Genomic DNA, 20,729 nt, shown 5'->3' with positions numbered 1-20,729 from the left:
TAACCAGCGAGGGAGCTAGTTTGCTATAAGTCAGATTTGTAAGAAGATAAATTGCTATCTGTAGTAACAGTCCAGAAAGCTGAACCATCATTTCTGGAACTACTGGCCCCCAAATGGCCAGTACTTGATTAATAACTGACAGCTTCCCTAATTTTTGTCCTGTTTCCAACTTAGGACCAACCAGAGAAAGCCAGATATGCGCAGGATGCCCCGCTTCTTCACATCCTGCCTGCAGCTTCCCTTTGCCAAGACCTCTGTTCAGGGCACACCTGAAGTCTACTCTCTTGTCACTATAGAGCTTTCCCACTCTGCTACCTACCTCGGAGTGACGGTGCTTGACTCCCATGCTAGAGCAAACTCTGAATAAATAGCCACTGCTTTTCTCATTTGGTTATTTTTTTATTTCCACAGATTTCCTGTTTCTATAATTTGAAGTCTTTGGTGATCTACGCTAAGGCGTGAGAATGGACTACTTTATTTTTCTTTCCTGTTTTCTATTACAGACCATTTAAAAGCTTTATCTGAACATGGAGAACAACTGATTTCCTTAAACCCTTGCTTCCAAGTGCCTGACATTTGTGGCTGTGCTTGGACTTGCTGTGCTTATGACCCAGAGGGACACGGCAGCTTTGAGGGCACTGGCATTGCAGATGCGATGTGTCTTCAGCAGAGAGAGGTTATGCACAGACTTTTAGGCTTCTATTCACTTAGGAAGAAAAGAAGTTAAACCAAAAGGCCATAGCCCAGTAGGACATGGTTGTACAGAAGAAAGGGGCCATTTAAAAAGTGACATATTATTCCTTCTATTGAATAGATGCATTCAAACTAATTGACATTTGAACCATTTTTTTTTTCTCAACCCACTAAGAGCTTTTAGAGAAAAGGAAGAAAATGATAGTGGGACCTGTGTCCTCTGGGAGTTGTAGTTCTGGGAAACCTGTTCCAGGACTCTCATAACTTGTCAGATATTTGAAATGAATGTAGCACTTACAGTATTTTTTTCTTGATTCCTCTCATCTTTCTTCTTGAGGATGTGAGTGATGGAGACACATTTGAAGCCTGTTTCCTCTGGGTATCATTCACTTAGGAAAAGCCGATGGAGATATTTAAGCGGTCTCTTTCTTCTTGAAAAATCTCTGCAGTGTGCCACCAGGCCTGGGGGCTTTATTATCCTAAGTGACTTTGCTGCCTATAAATCACAGCCCTAAGTAGCTAAAGGGAATGAGTTAACCAGATCCCTGAAAAAATGTAACCAATGTTTCTTTACTTATTAGCAGAGCAATTGAATTCCATCTAGGCAGGGCACCTGCTGAACTGGCCTGCAGCCATGTTACCCACAATTCCACCACTCAGAGCCTAGATTTCCCTTGAATTGTAATTTTTAGTCTGATGCATGGTCTAAGATACCAGTCTACCCCAAATCTTTTCATGTATCCTAGTATTTCTCTTCCACACAGACCCAAGTGGTCTAGCACTGGAACTCAGCTATTGTAGTGAATAACCCAAATGGTTTGCCTGCTCTGTCTATGTGCCTTTTCCTGGGAAACCTGCTTGGACCTGAGAGTTCACTGTCTGGGCAGTATCTCCAGTACCCTGCCTCTCTGGTCACAGTTATTGGATCAGAGGAAACTATAAATTATGTTTAGGTTCAGTTGCAAGTAACAGAAACTCCCCCAAGAAGTTGCTTAAACAAGACAGGCATGCATTTCTCCATCACATAGTAAAGCCTGGATTCAGACAGCTCTGGGCTGGTGTGGCTCTGTAGACACGGAGACTTGGGCCAACAGTCTAGGTTGTTCAGGTTTATGTAGAGGAAGCCAAGCAGGAGAGAGGAGGCAGAGAAAAGCAGAGAAGGAAGCTCAAGGGGCCATGTACCTCTAGGGAGGCATCAAGAGAGACCCAGGTCCTGACCCAATTCCACTTCTCATGATGTCTGGCTAGACAGTCAATTCTATATTCCTCTGAAACCTCATGTTTTTAAAAACTGCCTTTCAAAAATTATCAAATTAAGAAGAGAAAGGACATGGGACGTGGAGAGTTTCAGATTCCCCCCAAAAGAAGTTATCTTTTCTCCAGTAATTTCAATAATAAAGATATATTTTATACCTATAAGAGTAAAATCTTAACATCATGGAGCAAATCCAGCACTTGGTTACTTCTAGATTTACTTAGAAATCTTGTCCTTGCTTTTCCTAAATTGGGGACATTTTACATAACCTTATCTCCTTTATATTTGTTATCTCCCCTTAGTAGAATAGACAAAGTCAAAACTACCCAAACAAAGCTCTTGTGTTCTTACATTGGTGTTACCTTATGAATATATTATCGACATCTGGTCAAGATCCTTTTGTAACCAATCGTGTCCTTAGTAATGCATATTTTGTCCTTGAATTAATAGAATTGAACTATGGCCAATCTGTATGGCTATAAAAGTAATGCCTGTATTTAATTTCTTGTACATGGATTCTGTAGGGAAATATTTTATCATAATTCCCCTTCCTCTCTGAGTCCTTTAAACAGATCCTCTCCTTTCAACCAAAAACTTGTCTAAGTCTGCTAACAAAAAACAGGTGTATACCTGTGATGAGAAAACAGATTTCAACTATCCACTAGACCAGGGGAGGCAAATTGCTTCTGTAAAGGACCCAAATAGTAAATGTTTCAGGCTTTGCCAGCCACATAGTTTCTGTTGTAACCACTCACCTCCTCAACTCTGCCACTGTAGCCTGAGATAATGTGCAAACAATAGTCACCACTGTCTTCCAATAGAACTTTACCTACAAAAGCAGGCAGAGGGCCAAATTTGACCAGAAGGCTGTAGATTGCCCTGCACTAAACTATAAGCTCCATTTGGGCAGAAACAAGTCTGATTTGTTTAACACTTATCCTGAGCTCCAAACACCACGCCTGCTTCTCAATAAGCTTTTGGTGAATGTGTGGGAGAGTAAACTATGAATGTGACATCAATGGGCAGATTATTCCAGTTTAAAGTAGAAAAGACTAGTAAGCCTTTCTTGTTGTCTTTCTGATTGATTTTCCTTAAAAACTGTGAAAATCTATCTACTACTAAAATCTCACAGCTTGAGAATACCACAGAGAATACATTGATGGCCTGGATTCTCAGGCAGTTGAATTATCCAACCAGCTAGAAGGAATAGGATGAAGAACATTTTCTTAGGAGTAAAGCCATGGTGTCTGTGCTCCCATCCAAGTCTGCACATCTCACAGGTGTTATTCTACTAAGCTGGGATCTTGATGGAGTGTAAGGGTACCCTCTGGTATAGGAGCAGCTGAAAGCTATGTCTCTTCCCTGTTTTGTGGTCTTTTAATACAGATTCCAGGGTGGTAACTGGTCTTAGTGCAGTGATCATTTCATAAAGTATAAAAATATTGAATCCCTATGTTGTACACTTGAAATTAATATAATATTGTATGTTAATTGTAACTCAATAAAAAAAGAAACCAGATTCTAGACCTAATAAATCAGGGGGTGGGACCTGGAAACGTATATTTTTGAAATCTACTCCGAGAGCTTTCTGATGAACAGCTAAGCCTGAGAACCAGGCTTTGGGCCATGCCAGGTACATATTATTATAACATGTTGTGCTGTGGCATGGACCTACTGGAACCTCAGCCACCTGAGCCTGTGGAAGGGGCGGAAACCTGGACTAGAGCAAAAGATGGATGGTGAGCTCTGGCCTGCCATGGCAATTCAGCCAACTCCACTCAGGTCACAGGACCTCTGACCTGGACCATCAGCCTAACAGTCAATCCTGTTAAAGCCTGATGGTGCGAGGGAGACCCACCCTCATCCAAGCCATGGGACGTTTAAAATGGGAGACTTAAAAATGCCAAATGCAGAAGGAAACAGTCCCTAGAGTGGGGGAAATTGAAGATCCAACCACAGAGAGTTAATTGATGTGTAAGATCCCTGGAGAAGGTGGAGGAAGGATGGTAGAGAGAACACTTCCTCTGAGACAGAGAAAAAACCAGCTGACAGGGACGTGCATGTCATTACATTTGTAAGGGTGAGTAAAGACTTTGCTGGAATTCTCATCTGATGAGCTTCATTGTTCCCTGTAAAATGGGCAGCGGAGTTTTTTGCTAATCATAAGTAACTGCAGGACTGGGAAGGAGCTTGAGGAGATGGGTGGAGTTTTAGAATAGGGTTATGGAAGAGCTCTGACCAGGGCTCATGAGATAGTTCACTACGTTATGCTCTGAGGTAGGTGACCCTAAATTGATGGTGCCCCCGACCTGCTAAGTTAATAATTAATTAATTACTCTGAGGCATATTTATTAAATGCTTATGATGTGCTGGACAGTGTTCCCAAACTCAGGGCAGGAGTGGTAAATGAGACAAAGGTTTTGTCTTCATGGAGCTTATATTCCACTGAGAGAGGCAGCATACGTAAGTGCATACCCTCATGTTCAAAGGTGTTAAGTGCTATGAAAAAAAACCTCTTCTTAAGCAAATAGGGAAACTCAAAGACTGCTATTTTACACAGAGTGGTTTGGTTAGGCTTCTCTGAGCAGGTGGCATTTGAACAGATACCCGAGTAAAATGAGGGAATTAGGATCCATGTGAATATCTGGGGGAATGTTCTTCCCCCAGATATTCACATGGTACAAAAGGAACAGCAGGTGCAAAGGTCCTGAGGAGGGAGTGGAGTGTACTCCCTAGTGTGAAGAACCACACACACAGTGGAGTGTGGTGAGGTACTGTGAGCAGGAAGGAGAGTGGGAGGAAATTGGGTCAGACATCTAGACCCAGGGCTGATTTGGGGCCATGGTAAGGGTTTTGGATTTTGTACTAAGTGCAATGGGAAGCGATCAGAGTTGAGGACAAAGAAATGACATAATCTGGTATTACTCTGGTTGCTGGGTGGAGAATAAACTGAATTGAGGGGCAAGAAAGCAAGAAGGGAGACATAATCAGCCTTCTCCATAGTCATGTGAGTGACCAGTCAGGGTAGGGGCTTATGGAGGTCAGAGGATTGATGGATTATTAGTTCAGATCTGTCTCACAGCAGGCCCAGTAGGTCCCCAAACCCATCCTGTGATTAATTTGCCAGTTCTGGAATGCATAATTACTGTAGATATACTTAGCAGCAGGCAGAATCCTCACACTGGTTTCCTGATCTGTGGAGTGGGAACTATTATGGTGGGAAAGGACAAGCCACTAGAATTGACTCAACCTAGGAAAATTGTAAAGCCAAAGCAATACAACATTCCTGGAGGGTTTGCAGAGATGAGTGTCACCAATAGGGGCTTGAAAGAGGTAGAGGTGGTGGTTTTCACCACACCTCCATGCAACTTGCCTGTCTGGTTTGCGCAGAAGAGAGTTGGATCTCTGAGAATGACAGTGGATTATTGTAAGCTTAACCAGGTGGTGACACCAATTGCAGCTGCTGAGCCAGATGTGGTTTTATTGCTTGAGAACATTAGCACATCCCCTGTCACCTAGCACTTAGCACATCCCCTGTAGACAACTATTGAACTGACAAATGCCTTTTCTCCATCTCTGCCCATAGGTCTACCAGAAGCAGTTCATTTTCATCTGGTAGGGCCAGCAATAAACCTTTACTGTCCTATTTCAGGGGCATATCAACTCTCCAGCCCTGCCATAGTTCAGTTTGCAGGGATCGTGATTGCTTTTCCCTTCCACAAGATAATCGCTCTGGTCCACTACGTGGATGACATTATACTGATTGGACTGAGAAGTAGCAACTACTCTAGATTCATTGTAAGACATTTACATGTCAGAGAGTGGGATAAACGTGACAAAAATTCAGCGGCCTTCTGCCTTACTGAAATTTCGAGGGGTCCAGTTGTGTGGGGCATGTTGAGATATCCATTCTAGGTAAAGGGTAAGTGTTGCATCTGGCCTTTCTTATAAATAAATAGAGATGCAATGCCTAGTGGGTCTCTTTGGATTTTGGAGGCAACATATTTCTCATTTGGGTGTATTTCCCTGGCACATTTACCAAGTGATTCAAAAAGCTGCTAGTTTTGAGTGGAGCCCAGGGCAAGAGAAGGCTCTGTCACAGGTCCAGGCTGCCATGCAGGCTGCTCTGCTACGTGGGCCACGTGATCCAGCAGATCCACTGGTACTTGCAGTGCCAGTGGTTGATAGAGGTGCTGTTTGGAGCCTTTAGCAGCCCCTATAGGTGAATCGCAGCACAGGCCCTTAGGATTTTGAAGCAAATCTCTGCCGTCCTCTGCAGATAAATATTCTCCTTTTGAGAAACAGATCTTGGGCCCCAGTATAAATCGAACACTTGACCACAGGTCACTGTGTTACCATGTGATATGAACTGTACAACAAAAACTGGGTGTTATCTGACCCACCAAGCCATAAGGCTGAGCACGCACAGCAGCACTCCATCATCAGATGGGAGTGGTATGTACGTGACTAGGTCCAAGCAGGCCCTGAAGACACAGATAAGTTACGTGAAGAAGTGGCCCAATGCCCATGGCCCCCGCTCCTGCTACACTGCCTCCTCTCTCCCAGACGCTGATTTACAGATGATTCTGCACGATATGCAGACACCACCCACAAGTGGGCAGCCCTAGAACCCCTTCCTGGAAGGTCACTAAAGGATAGTAGTGAAGAGAAATCCTCCCAGTGGCACAGCTTTGGCCAGTGCTTCTGGCTAGGTGCTCTGCTTGGAAGGAAAATGTCTAGATGTGTGGTATATATTGATTCATGGGCTACAGCTTGTGGTTTGGCTGGATGGCTAGGGACTCAGAAGGAACATGACTGGAAAATTGGTGACAAGGATATTTGGGGAAGAGGTATGTGGATAGATCTCTGTAAGTGTGCATAAGAACATGAAGGTATTTATGTCCCGTGTGACCTCAGCAGAGGAGGATTTTAATAATCGAGCTGAGAGGATGATCTATATTGTGGATACAAATCAGCCTCTTTCCCCAGCCACCCCTGTTATGGCTCAATGACTCATGAACAAAGTCACCATTGTGTCAGGGATGAGGTTATATATGCGCTCAGCAACATGAACTTCCATTCACCACGGCCAACCTGACTATGGCTACTGCTAAGAACCTAAACTGCCAGCAGCAGAGACCAACACTGAGTCCCTGATATGGCATCATTGCCTGGGGTGATCAGTCAGCCACCCGCTGGCAGACTGAGTACATTGAACCACTTCCATCGTGGAAGGAGCATGTTTTGTTTTCACTGGAATAGACGTTTACTCCAGACATGGATTTGCCTTTCTGGAACACAATGCTTCCACCAAAACTATCATCTGTGGACTTGCTGAATGCTTTATCCACTGTCATGGTATCCCATAGCACTGCTTCTGATCAAGAAACTCGCTTCACAGCAAAGAAGTATGACAGTGGGCCATACTTCTTTGGGCTCACGGGACTCACTGTTCCTACCATGTTCGCCACCATCCTGGAGTAATTGGTTGGATGGAACGATGGAAAGGCCTTTTGAAGACTGTTTTGTTCTCTAGGAAACTATGTGTGCTCTGAATCAGCATCCAATGTATGGTCCCGTTTCTCTGATAGCCAGTATTCATGGGTCTGTCACTGGTAAAGCCCACCAGGGTCCCCGGGAAAAATAAGGCGGCATCTAGGTGATAAGGTCTAACCTCTTCTTTCGTGCTAAGTCTAGTTTCCCTCACCTACAGGGAGCCCTATGCAAAGGCCTTGCAGCTAACATGTTGATTACAGTTCCCAGCTCAGAACTGCTGTGGGGAATACCCCAACTTTGAGGACCCTGTGCAGAAGCTCTGTGCATGACACTGCGATTCAAGATGGTAGTGGTGGGCTGTGTGCAGAGATGCTGTGCCTGGCACTTCAGTCTGAGGAGCTGTGAGCAACAGGAATGCGTCCTCCCAGAGAGAATCCACCCCTTCAGCAGATGAGAATCCTGTAAAGCAGCCCCGCCCATGGCTGCATGGAGTGTATGTGGTCTAGAGCACAATGGAGGCTCTCCATTCTTTGATGAAAGAATAAAGCTTTCCTTTGATTCTGAACTGAGCTCAGTCTCATTCTACTGGTCCGAGCGACACTAGGCAGGATGACCCTTGTGTTGGGGCTTGACTCAAAAAGGTCAGTAACAGGTCCAGGAATGAAGGGGTGGAAATGGGAGCATCACCACTCACTATTACCCCTAGTGACCCACTAGCAATATTTTTGCTTCTTGTTCCCACAACCTTATGCTCTGCTAGCTGAGATGTCTTAGTTTCAGCGTGAAGTATTGCTTCCACCAGGAGATACAACAGTGATTCCACTGAACTGGAAGTAACAACTACTAATGCCTGCTCACTTTGGGCTCCTCATGCCTCTGAATGAACAGGCAAAGAAGGGAGTTACAGTGTTGGCTGGGGTGTTGGGTCCTGACTACTAAGGGGAAATTGGACTGCTGCTTCTCAGTGGAGGTAAGGGAGAGAATGTCTGAAGTACAGGAGTTCCCTTAGGGCATGTCTCAGTATTACCATACCCTGTGACTAAGGTCAGTGGAAAACTACAATAGCCCAATCCAGGCAGGACTACTAATGGCCCAGACCTTTCTGGAATGAAGGTTTGGGTCACTCCATCAGACAAAGATCCACAACCAGTGGAGATGCTTGCTGAAGGTCAAGGGAGTCGAGAGTGGGTGGTGGCAGAAGGTACCAGATATGACCATGTGATCAGTTATACAAACAAGGATGTCACATGTATTCCTCTTTATTTTGTTATTAATACGTTTGTGTGTATGCGTGTGCTATTTGCAACACAGTAACTTTTATGGTTATGATTTGGGGTCACTGATAAAAAATTAATTGCATTTAGTCTTTTTTAAAAATTGAGGCTGGAAAAGTGGAAAGCACTTGAAAAAAATGTTTCATAGAAAATACTTAAAAGTAACATGTTTTGCTATTTCAAGATTGGTCTTCAGTTTTATTGGAACTTCACTCATTAGGAATATAATGTAGTAGATTTGTTACTGACCCTTTTAAGTCAGGCCTCCACCAGGGTCCTTCTGCCTGGTGTCATTGGAGCCAATAGAATGAGATTGAGTTCAGTTCAGAAGCGAAGGAAAGTTTTATTCTTCGAACTAAGAATGGAGAGGTGTGAGTTTCTGCTCTAGAGCACAGGCTGTCCCTAAGGCTGTGGGCGGAGCTGCTTTATAGGGATCTCGTGAGTGGGGAGGGGGAGAGGGCGGAGTTCTCGCGTGTCCAACACAGCTGCGCTGCTCCCAGCGCCAGATGGCAGTGCCTGCGCAGCGTCTCTGCACACAGCCCGCCGCCGCCATTTTGACTGTCGTTACTGTTACCGAAGCACTTGTGCGCGCCGTCCGCCAAGCTGAGGGGTCTGTAGCAGCCATTTTGCCCTGGGAACTGGGGTTTGAAGGGCCGGGGTGAGGCTGCTACACGCCCTGCTGTATAAGCAAGTGAAATTAGACTGAACGCAAAGGGAAAAAAAGGTTAGAATTTATGTCACTACCCATTTTCTAGTTTTATTTCCTGTGAATTGTTAATGCGCTTTGCTGGTGACGGAGTCTATGAATTGATCAAAACGTATTCCAGTGTCCTTATAATGTGCTTTTCTGTGATGTAGAATCTTGAAAGCTAAAATCTACATTTCCTAGAAACTCTTACAGCTTCTCTTACAAGGTTCCTTTTGTGATTTAGATTCTTTTGGACTGGTATATTTGCATGAAACCTGGATTTGGAATTAAGTGTGCAAACTGGTAGGGCCAGAAACAACCACTCCTGCTGGAGCAGAGGGTGGCAGAGGCATCATGGTTCAACCTCAGCCATTTCCTGGTTCTGCTGCATCCGACAGCAATGGTAGCTGCTTTCGCAACAATGGCAGAGGTAGCTGGTGGTTGTTCTCGGTAGCCCAGTTAGCACCTGTTCCTCTACTCTTCCATGATTTAGGAAATACTTGGTATACTCATAATACTTGGAAATAAATACTTTTCTGCTTACATTAACTCAAGTGTAGCATCTGTTGTCTGCAAATAAATACTATATACCAACCATGCCAGGTGCCTGAGAAGCCAGCACCATCATCTCCACTACTCAGTTCTAAGTGCTTGGAATCATGCAGTCCAGTGGTCAGATTAGGTTAGCCATAGAATAGGTCGCACCCCAGTCAGGTGACTTCAGGGGATGTCTTCTGTCCCCTGAGTTTACTTCTCTCAAATTTTACCTGAAATTTCATTCTTAGAATTTCAGTTCTTTAATTGAGGCCTATTTCCCCTCCTCTGAACTATGAGTATCACACCTGTGTTGGACCACCTCTTATGTATAGTGATTTTTAACAGAAGTAAAATTTCCTGTCTGCCTTGTTCACTGGAGATAGGTTGTGGGAATGAATATATATGAAGGATGGGGAAGGAAGGTACATCACAGTCAAAAGGAGAGGCATCCAAAGTAAAACATTTAGGAAGGCATAGTCCTTAGGCAGACACTATTTATTAACAGCTTAACTCGAATGAGTTGCTGGTCTCAATTGAAAGTTGGTTTTGATTATGTAGTATTGGAGCTGGGGAGGGTTATGGAGTAAAAGGTGGAAATGTTTTGGAAATCTACATATATTGGGTCTCTGCTGGAGTTAGAAGTGTTTGCTGCCGAGGGGGGTGGCATGCAGAGCACAGAGGTGTTGAAGATATGTTTGCTGAGGGTGGGTCATGACTTTACCCATTAGACCTTAAGTGAAAGAATAGTACATGCTAATATGGACAGATGTGAAGAGGGTGTGTCAACAGTGGGAAATGCATTTGCTAGTTCTTATATTTGGAAGTAGACAAAGGAAAATGTGTTTAGAGGAAAGGAAAGGAGTGAGTAATGGGAATATTTCCACCTCTAGACAAGGCAGGGCTGCTGAAATAATCCAGGAAGTGTTTGGAGGGGTGGTGCAATTCCTTTTTCTTTTTGTCAGCCATGTATTAAATACTTTTGGGCTTCAAGTGGGATAATTTTAAAGATCTATGTAGAGGCATGGTAACTGATTGCTTGGTCAGCATAATCCTGGGCTTTTAAAGGGAGAAGGCTGTGGGATGGGATCATTATGACTATTTTAAGGTTCCAACGAACACGCTTATCCACAGAGCATTTCTTCAGTCTTTCCTAAGAGAATTAGAAACACTTTAACAACTATCTAATTTTAATATTTCCAACATCCTTGTGAGGTAGGTAAGAAATATCTTTACACTTTTTTTTTTTAACAGATCATAAAATTTCATGACAAGTAGTTTCCAAAGAAACCATGTGGGGCCAAAGTGTGAAGCTAGTCCAAGCAGTCAGTCTTCTGAGAACAGAGCTGTTTGTCTTGTCACTGAAGCATCTTGTTCACTGTGTCTTTTCTTCTGTCTCTTGTGATATTATGGCTGCTGATGACCTTCAATGTGGTAATGCAGAGCTTAGCATTGACGAGTGACGGGTTCATGAGTGCATTAATTATGGAGGCTCTCCTCTGGTTCTGAGAGTGGACCGTGCATGGATTATGCTTTTCTTTTGCTTTGTTTCTTGTTTGTTGCTTTGTTTGTTTGTTTGTTTGTTTGTTTGTTTTTGCTAGGCAGTTAGGTTTCAGAGTTGCAGGAAATTTCTATGGTACATGAAGCTGTTGAACCTTAGGAGCTGTCTTTTATTCAACAACTCAAAAAGCCTTTCCTGGCACATGAAATACTAATGAAAGGCAGTTTCTTTCTTTTTTTTTTTTTTTTTTTAAAGGATATGGCTAATCATTATCTTCCTACCTTCTATTATTGTAGAAATACTTCTATTGATCTGCCCCACTAAGTTTTACCCCTGTCAGTAATAAAGACTTAATTTCTAACAGCCGCAGATGAATAATAGACGAACAGCTAATTTATCCTGGGATGTTAAAACCTGAAAGACAATGAAACCTCTCCTCTTTGTTTAACGTGGTATTTGAAACAGGCTACAAAGAAATAGTTGTATTTCATTAAAGCATGGTGGCCAAAAAGATGGAGACTTTTGTGTTAAAGGGGGGTTTCTCTGTTTTAAAGAGATATGATTGTGACAGATTGTGGATTTAGTTTTGATTTTTATTTCCTATCAGTGAAACCTTAAGGTATCTCCTTTTCATATTTAATTTCATTATTAAGAAAGCTTAGGGCTGAAGGACCTTGTGAAATCAACACCCATTTGCTTTTTAAATCAGAATTAGGCAAAATGAAGGACTTGATTCGTCATATAGATGCCCAAAGCTGACTAGTTCTCCCTTTATGGTAAAATTGAATGCTGGAATATGACTGGGTGGCTTGCAAACTATTTTCATTATTGTCTACCAAATTTAGGAAGGCTCTAATCCAATGTAATAAATATGCAAAATCAAGATTCCCTTAAAATTTTATCAGTGTTGCTTTTAAAAGTTCAAGAAAGACGTGAGATGTACTATGAGGTTACTCTCAGGGCATTCTGAGTCTGCAGCAAACGTGAGAGGATTTGTTATGAAATAATTACACTATACAGTTATCTAATATTGTGTGAAGAAAATGCATAGTTGGACAATGACTGCTTTATTTGGTTAGATCTCTGTGTTCAAACCTTATAAAATTTTATACATTTTTGGGAATATGCTCTACAGTAAAGAAAGGGATCCATCTCAGTCTTGGGTGGTAAGGAGAGGTAGAGAAAGAACTAGAAAAGAGTTCTCTTTCTGCACTCATAATTGTACATTCAGAAGATGTAGAATCAAGCTTTTTCATTGTCAACATATCTGATGTTTTGTGTTTTACCATGTGGTCCTCTGCTTTCCTTCTGAAGTATATAGATGGGGGTGGGGAGAGCCCCAGTCTGCATTCTTAGGGTCTATAAAGGTATAATCCAACTCTACCTTGAATCCATACCAGTGTCTTCTGCTCCAAAACCATCAAGAACTCCCCACTGCCCCTTAACTAAAATCCTAACTGTTCAGCTTGCCTTTTTCCAAATCTTCCCAGGACCTTCTCATCTTCAGGACAGGGCAACAGTGTTCTTTTCAGGCAGGGTGAATTATCATGAGCAAAGTCCCAGAGGCAGGAGAGCAGAATGGGTATTTGGTGTATAGCCAATGGGGGTGCCTGTCTGAAATGTGGGGTACCTGAATGTTGGGTCCATTTTTACCAAGTCTAGCATCACAAAGTCCTTGAAACCTTCAGTTACATTTATTTTACTGAGCTCTTCTCCATACCAAGACTGTTTAGAGCAGGGAGGCAAAAATAACTAATTCTCCATCCACGTTCCCATCCCTGCATCTGCAGTAGGACTTAGGCTGGTAAACAAGCACTGCAGAGACAGTTAAGTGCTGTGTGATACCTGATGGGCCAAAGTTATGGCCATAATGGAAATTTGTTTCCTGATTTTTACATACTATTTCCCCACATTAAATGCCGAATTAAAAACCCATAAAGACATTAAAATAAGAACTGCAGCTATTAAAAACCCATTCAAGTGATCTCATGCTTTGTGGTTGAAGCAGCTAATGGTAGCAACGCACCCGCAATATTAGCAAGACACAGACACTTGTCCCCCCTCTTTGTTGTCCAGTTCTTTTCTCCTGGCTGCCCTTTGTGACGGGAACTATTTCTCCTGCATTCTCTCCTAGCAACAGCAACATTCTTTCAGATATGTCTCCCTCTCTGAGCAACCCTCTAAGTCACTGGGGAAGGTGGGGTGGGGGTAGGGGTGGGTGGGAGGAGGAATAGTTGCTCCTGGCCTTCTGCTCCATTGCCTTCCCACCCCCCAGAGGGAGCTGCTCTCTGGGAATTCTCAGCAGAATTCTTTTGCACTATGAACATCCCTAAAGGTGGTGTTGGGGGATGTGTGCTCTGCCACTGGGTTTGTATCTAATTGATGGTGCAAACTATAGTCAAGTGATCAGGGCTGTGGCGAGTGAAAAGGAGCCAGAGGTGATAGAGCTGGCACAATATGAAAAGCATATTTTAAAGAGAAAGTGGAAAAGTGACCTCAGAGAACAGGATGAGAAAGGTAAAGGAGAGAGGGGTCATGTGGGTCCATGGCATAGGTATCAGAAATAAAAGGAAGAAAGGACATGGTTTGGAATCCTGCAGGTCAAAGTGGGAAGGGAAAGACCTGATTGGATCAATGTGCTTTCCCAGAAACACTGGAAACCGTAGGAAGACATGCCCTGGCATGTGATGATTCTGAAGGAACAAGACCATGGGCTGGGTAGTAACACCAGAAGCAGAGGTGTGGTTTTCATTTCCCCTCTTAGGCCAGTCAAGTTAAGACCCAGTAAGATCAAGCCCTAAACAAACAATCCAATGTGAAGGCAAAAGGAACATAAACTAGTGCAAAATTAAATGTCCTTTCTGACTTACAGTGAATGATAACACATTACACGTGACAGCACTTAATGTGGTCCAGGCACACAACTTTAATTTCTTTAAATACATTAACTCATTTAATCATCACAGCAACCCTACAAGGAAGTTACTGTTATTGTCTCTCTTTTATGGATGAGGAAACTGAGGAACAGAGAGATAAGGTAACTTGTGCAGGGCTACACTGTTAGTAGTTTCAGAGAAGCCATGCTTAGACTAGGGTCTTCTGCTTCACCTGATCTTTTGGCTTTGTTTCCTTAACCTGCCTTCCCAAGTGCATGTATCTTTAACTCTCTGGGGTCCTTTAGTAAGTCGAAGGGCACTGTATCCCAGTGAAGGTTTTGCAGATTTCCAGCTGCTACTGCCTTACTTTGAGTCAGCAAGGAGCAGCCCTGCCCACACAATATTCCTGGGGGTGACCCCAGCTCCTTACCCTTTCATTCCAGAGCTCTGCGAAATTCCCAGAACAAATAGGGGAAGGAAGTTCTCCTCTTTGTACTCCCTTCACCTTCCCATCAGGTGTCATGGGGAAGAAAAGAATGGTTGCCAAGGGAGCTCCTGAACTTTTGCTTGTGAGGATCCCTTGTTAATGCCTAAAAGTTTGTTAGTAACTGTATTTAGAGGACTGAAGGAGAACATTTGCACCCATGGATGCATGGATACCTTGTAATAATTGCTTCCTACATTCTGCTCCCTGCCCCTACCCACCTCCACCATCACCATGGCTGGGGAACCGCCATGTCAAGGCTTCTAAAAGTTTGATCCACCGACCACTTGAAACTTGTTAAATGAAAAATTTTTGGTGCCTCCCTCTGACTTAATTTCTGGAGGTGGGACTTCCTAACCTATATTTAAATAACTCTCAAGTGGTTCTCATGCACACTTAAGTTTGAGAGCCTGTGCATTATGATCTGAAAATAGTATAGTTCTGTTCTCTCTAGGGCTAGAGCAGTGATGTGATGAAAAAGCAAAATGGCTTTTGACCTCAGGATTTGTTATGTATTCACAGGCTAAGTTGAAATGACAGGGCCCTGAGATGTTTGCCTTTGGGCATGCTGTGCTTCACTTTATCCTGTCAGTTCCATGGTGATCTTTTCTGACCTTAAAAGGTTTTTTTAAGCCCTTGACTTTGGGAAAGTTTCAACCAGGAATGTTTTTGACTTCAAAGTGATCTGTAGCACGGAGATTATTTCTGGCATGTGTCATAATGATGAGTTGAGGGGGAGGAAGGGGAAATGCTCCATAGGTGGCCCATGAACAGGCAATGTTTTGATCATTTTTAACCTAAGCTGCTTTAGTGTCATAAAATCCAGGACTGTCTCATCATGGGAGTTGATGTCTGTAAATAAACCTATCTAAAATGCTTCAGATGTGTTTTCAGAATCCAGGAAAGTGTGTGTACGTGTGTGTGATGTGTTTTTTATGAACTTCCTGTCCAGGTCTAGCGTTTACCTAAGAGCTACCAGCCCTCATGGTTTGCACCCTGTCCACAAACTGCTTTCCCCACACCCACATCTTTCTTTTTTTTCAATGGCTTGTATGAAGCATTTTCTGGTTCTTTCCAAGTTCCTTGAGTGGGAAAAAGGAACCAGGTAGGAGATGTTACCTGTGAGCCATCAAACACAGGTTTGAGCATGATTCCTTACTGGTTAGGGTGGATGAGTGCCAGGATCTTCTGGAGGAAATGTATTATCTTGGGTCTATTTTCAGCAGGGTTGAGTGTGATGTCTGTTGTTTGCCAACAGTTCCAGAGGTCTGATTGAGGCGCATTCCACAAAAGGCATTGCAGGCAATGCAGAGGTGGGTTAGATCCCATCCCATGCTTGAGAAACAGCCTGTGTAGGGGAAGGATAAAGCAAGTCCACAAATGCTTGAGTAAGACAAACACCAAGAATGAGAGAACGCAGCATTAAGGGATTCAAAAGAGGCAGGAGACTCATTTTCTTTCCCAAGCAGGCCAGGGCACCGAGACAGTCTCCAGGCATTTTCCGTAAGATTAGCCCAGAGCAGGCTTTATTAGGTGATAGACTAGGCAGTGGTGTGATTTTAGGCAGGACTCCCAGCCCCAAATATCAGTTCTTCTAGGTCATGAAAGCTTTAATCTTGATGAGTTCTTCCCTTAATGTGGATAATTCTGATGGGGTCTTAATTTGTGTTGAACTAGTATCTTAATATTTAGATACATCCTTAAGGCAGGGAGGAGGAAACTTATTGACAGTCCAGTGAATACAATCCCATCTAAGATGCAACTTGAGATGGGCATTTAAGGGGAAATCAAGTGTGGTTTCAAGTGCAGTGATAGAATAAGTAGGAGGGAACTAAAAATAAACTTAATAGTTCATCTCAGAGGCTGGCTCAAGCTATCCTTTGAGGTTTCCCCCTGATAACAAAGGAACATTTGATGGGCTTTAAATGGGATTAATACAGTCTTTTTTGATGGACTGAAAAATTAATAATAGCCCTTCACATCAAAAGACTTTCAATTTTGCTTTAACTTAACAATTCTACTCTTAAGAATTTAATATGATGAAATAATTATAAATATACACAGATTTGATTTATTTTTCACTCTTTAATTCAACAGTTATTTATTGAGCACATACTACGTGCCAGGGACAGTTCAAGGAACTGAGATTATAGCAATAGTCAAAGCAGACGAAGTCCCTGACCTCATGAAATTTACATTCTAGTTGTGAGAGACAGATAATAAACAAGACATGTTGTTAACAGATCTCATGGGCAGTTTTCAGCCCACATTTTATTAGCCCTCTCAGTCTTTTCCTTCTAGAAATACTTTCTTCACTTGGTTTCTAGGATGGTACGTATTCTCTTACTTTACTGCCTGTCTATCTCTTAATCCTTTGTTGGATCCTCCTCATCTTCCTTACCTTAAATTGGTGGACTCTAGAGCTAAGCCTTCAAATATTTCTTCCCTCCCTCGCTCAACATCAATATGCTGATGATCCAAATTTATATTTCCAGCCTTCACTATTCCCCTGAATTCTAGTCTTTTAAATCCAACTGCCCACTTGACATCTCCTCTTGTATGGCTTCCCAAACTTAACATGACCACCAACATCAAACTCTTGATTTTTCACCCAAACTACTCTTACTTGAGTCTTACCCTTCTCAGTTAATGGCAATATCATTCTTCCAATTACTCAGGAAAAGCCTTGGAATTATCCTTGGCTTCTTTATTTTTCTCACAGTCTACCTCTGACCTATCAGATTTAGCTACAAAGATGTCCACTGCAGCATTATTTATAAAATAAAAACTTGAAATGATCTAATTGTTCAACAGTGAAAGATTGGTTAAATTATGGTACATGCAGCCATTAAAAATGATGTAGGTTGACAGGTTAATGGTTAGTGACATTTTTATTGTGGAACACTTCCAACATACTCAGTAATGAGAGCTGTGAACCCCCATCAGCCAGCTATAACAATTGTCAACAATTATCAATTCTTGTTTCATTTATACTCCCACTTAACTCCCACCTCCTCACTGGATTGTTTTTAAGCAAATCCCAGACATTATATTATTTAACATGATAAATTATATATTTAAATATAATTTAAATATTAATATTAAATAATAATATTTTATTATTGTATACATGTAAATTATATAACATTATGTTACAAAAGCAGATTATAAAGAGATACATATGACTTCACTTTTGAAAACTGTGTGTGTGTATATATATATATATATGAACAGGACAAAATCTGACAGGATAGCTATATCTGAGTTGTGATATTATGAATGATTGTTGATATCTTCTTTTGCTTGTGTGTATTTTCCACAATGAATAGGTATTACATGGAGAAAAGATGGTGGGCGTGGGGGAAGATGCAGATGCCAGACATCCCAGCTCCATTCCTTTCAAAATTTGATTACTTCAATTCAGGTTGGGTACTTCACAATGTGAAACAGAAATAACCACTAGTGGAGGTGAGGATCCTTGTCTGTCGGTTTCTATAATTAAAAGTTGCTACATTAACATCCATGGCTACAATAGGGTTTCTCAACTTTAGCTCTGTTGACATTTTGGGCTGGAAAATTCTCTCTTGTGGAAAGCTATCCTTTGCATTGGAGGAGGTTTTTGCAGTATTTCTTATCTCTATCCATTGGATACCAGTAGCATCCTCCCCAACCCTTACCTGTTGTAACAACCAAAAATGTCTTCAGAAGTTGCCAGTTGTCCCCTGGGAGGCAAAATTACCTCTGGTGAGAACCACTGCACTACAGCATGTGTGCAAATTGAAATGTTTGGTGTCTAGGAGATTAGCAGTAAAAATGTTCTGTTAACACTAATTTTGCTGGCTGAAACCTCAAGGAGGATGTAATTTGTGATCTAATGAAAGCTGCTTTTGTGGTTTACTGACCTGCACATTTAATTAACGAACCTATAACTCAGTAGTTAATAATTATCTGTGTTTCGGAAACATATCCAGAAATGACAGAGACAAGTTCAACTCTATAAGAAAAACAAAGTTTGTGAATGAAAGATTGCTTGTCATCTACAACAGTCATCAGTTGGATTTGCCTCTCCAGCTGACCGACTGATCCATTTCCTGATTCATTACCATCCACAACACACAGAAATACTGTGTGGAAGTTAAAAATGGCAGATTCCTTCCTAGAAAATTAATGATGCTACATACATATAAACATTTCCTTTTTATTAGTAATAAACACATAGAGACAGTGCAAAAGATAAGAGAAAGGGGCATTTAAATATTATATTTTATTTGAATTTTCTCCCCATAATGGAAACATTATTAGAGAACCATAGAAATGAGGTAATGGAAAATATGAGGTCATCTTGCCCGTTCTCTTCAAGAGCTACACTGTTCTATGTCCCACCCTCCCCTCCTCAGTCCAGAGTCTCACTAGTACCCCATTTTAATAATACAGGATACTCCTCATTTTTCCTTCCAGAGAGTGACTCAAAGGATGAGCAGAGGGTTTAAGTTAGTGATATCATAATCTTCAAAAGGTACTTCTTTCACTGTGTTGGTAGCATAGAAATTAAAACTTCTAGCAAAGTCTACACCAGACATTGGTGATCCAGGTTTACTGAGAACAACACAAATCATGTCTTAAATAGCTTCACACAATTATGTAACTTAATAGGGTGCATTTGTGGGATCTTGAGTCTTTGTGGTTTCCTGCAACTGTTGGGTACTCCTAATCCAGAGACTACTGTATAAGATAAATTCACTTACATAAATCTCTTTATACTTTCTTATGTTTACCTACCTTGGAATCAATGCTTAAATTTTGTTTTTCATAACATCCATGATTTTCTTTAATGGTAAATAATAAAAACAATTACTATTAATTGAGTAACTTCTGTGAACCAGGTAGTACTGAACATACAATATTTTATGCTATCTTTCTAATCCTATCAGATATATAGGTCTATTTACGCATGAGAAAATTGAATCTTTGAGAGGTGAAGTACTTGTCCAAAGCTTCATAGCTTCCTGATTCAGCACACAGTTCAAGTCTGACATCACAATTCATGTTGTTTAAATAGTCATAGGATGTGAGGTTTTCTCTGAGAGTTTGTCAGGAAAAATGTACTTGCTTGGATTCTTTTAAACAGAGCCCATCTGCAATAGCCAGAGGGCTACATCTAAGAAAAAAACAAAAGTCAATCATGATGAAACACTCAGGAGCCTGAGGACCGGGTGTGCCCAGAGAATGGACTAGATCAGGTTGAGAAGTTTTGTTACATGTAGAGAAATAGCCCAAGTGCTTTGTGCAGTGACAAAGACTAAATCGGGTCTTTCTTAAGCCAGGGAGATTTTAGAAAGGAGGGCTCCTTATGGAAAATTCCCGAAATTCATACAGGGGTGGGGGCGGGGTTTCCATATTTGTTCTCTGTTGTCCGTGCTGTAGGCTTTCAAGGGGACAGGATACGTCAGCGGGGGTAGTCTCACGTAAAAGTATGGAAAATGCAAGCTTAGAGTATGAAAAAAATGTGGCCACAGCGAAAGAAAATAAACCCAAACCCAAACCTTAAACGGGTTGTGAGAAAGAATTCTACTAACAACTGAAAACGAAACAGCCAACACTGGACTTCAGGCTGTGAACATTCATTCTGATTAATTAAGGTCAAGGTGGTGATGGAAATACCAGCTGGGGTGCATTTTGCCGAAAGATAAATTTGTCCCTCTGTATCTCTGCAAGACAGCAGGGAGGTGTGTGTTTGGAGCTAAATTAATTTGATTTACATCATGCCATGGTAACTTCTATTCTCTCTCCCTGCTGTCAGATGTCTTAGCTGGCTTTCTCCCCCTCCTCCTTCACCCCTACACATTTCAAAACACGGGGAGAAAGCACGGGTTGGCTTCAGGCAGAATTTAGAAATGGAATAACTCTAATTTGATTATTCGGCATCCA

The sequence above is a fragment of the Camelus ferus genome, chromosome 8 (genome assembly GCF_009834535.1).
Source record: "Camelus ferus isolate YT-003-E chromosome 8, BCGSAC_Cfer_1.0, whole genome shotgun sequence".
NCBI lineage: Eukaryota > Metazoa > Chordata > Mammalia > Artiodactyla > Camelidae > Camelus > Camelus ferus.
This window is presented reverse-complemented; position numbering follows the sequence as displayed.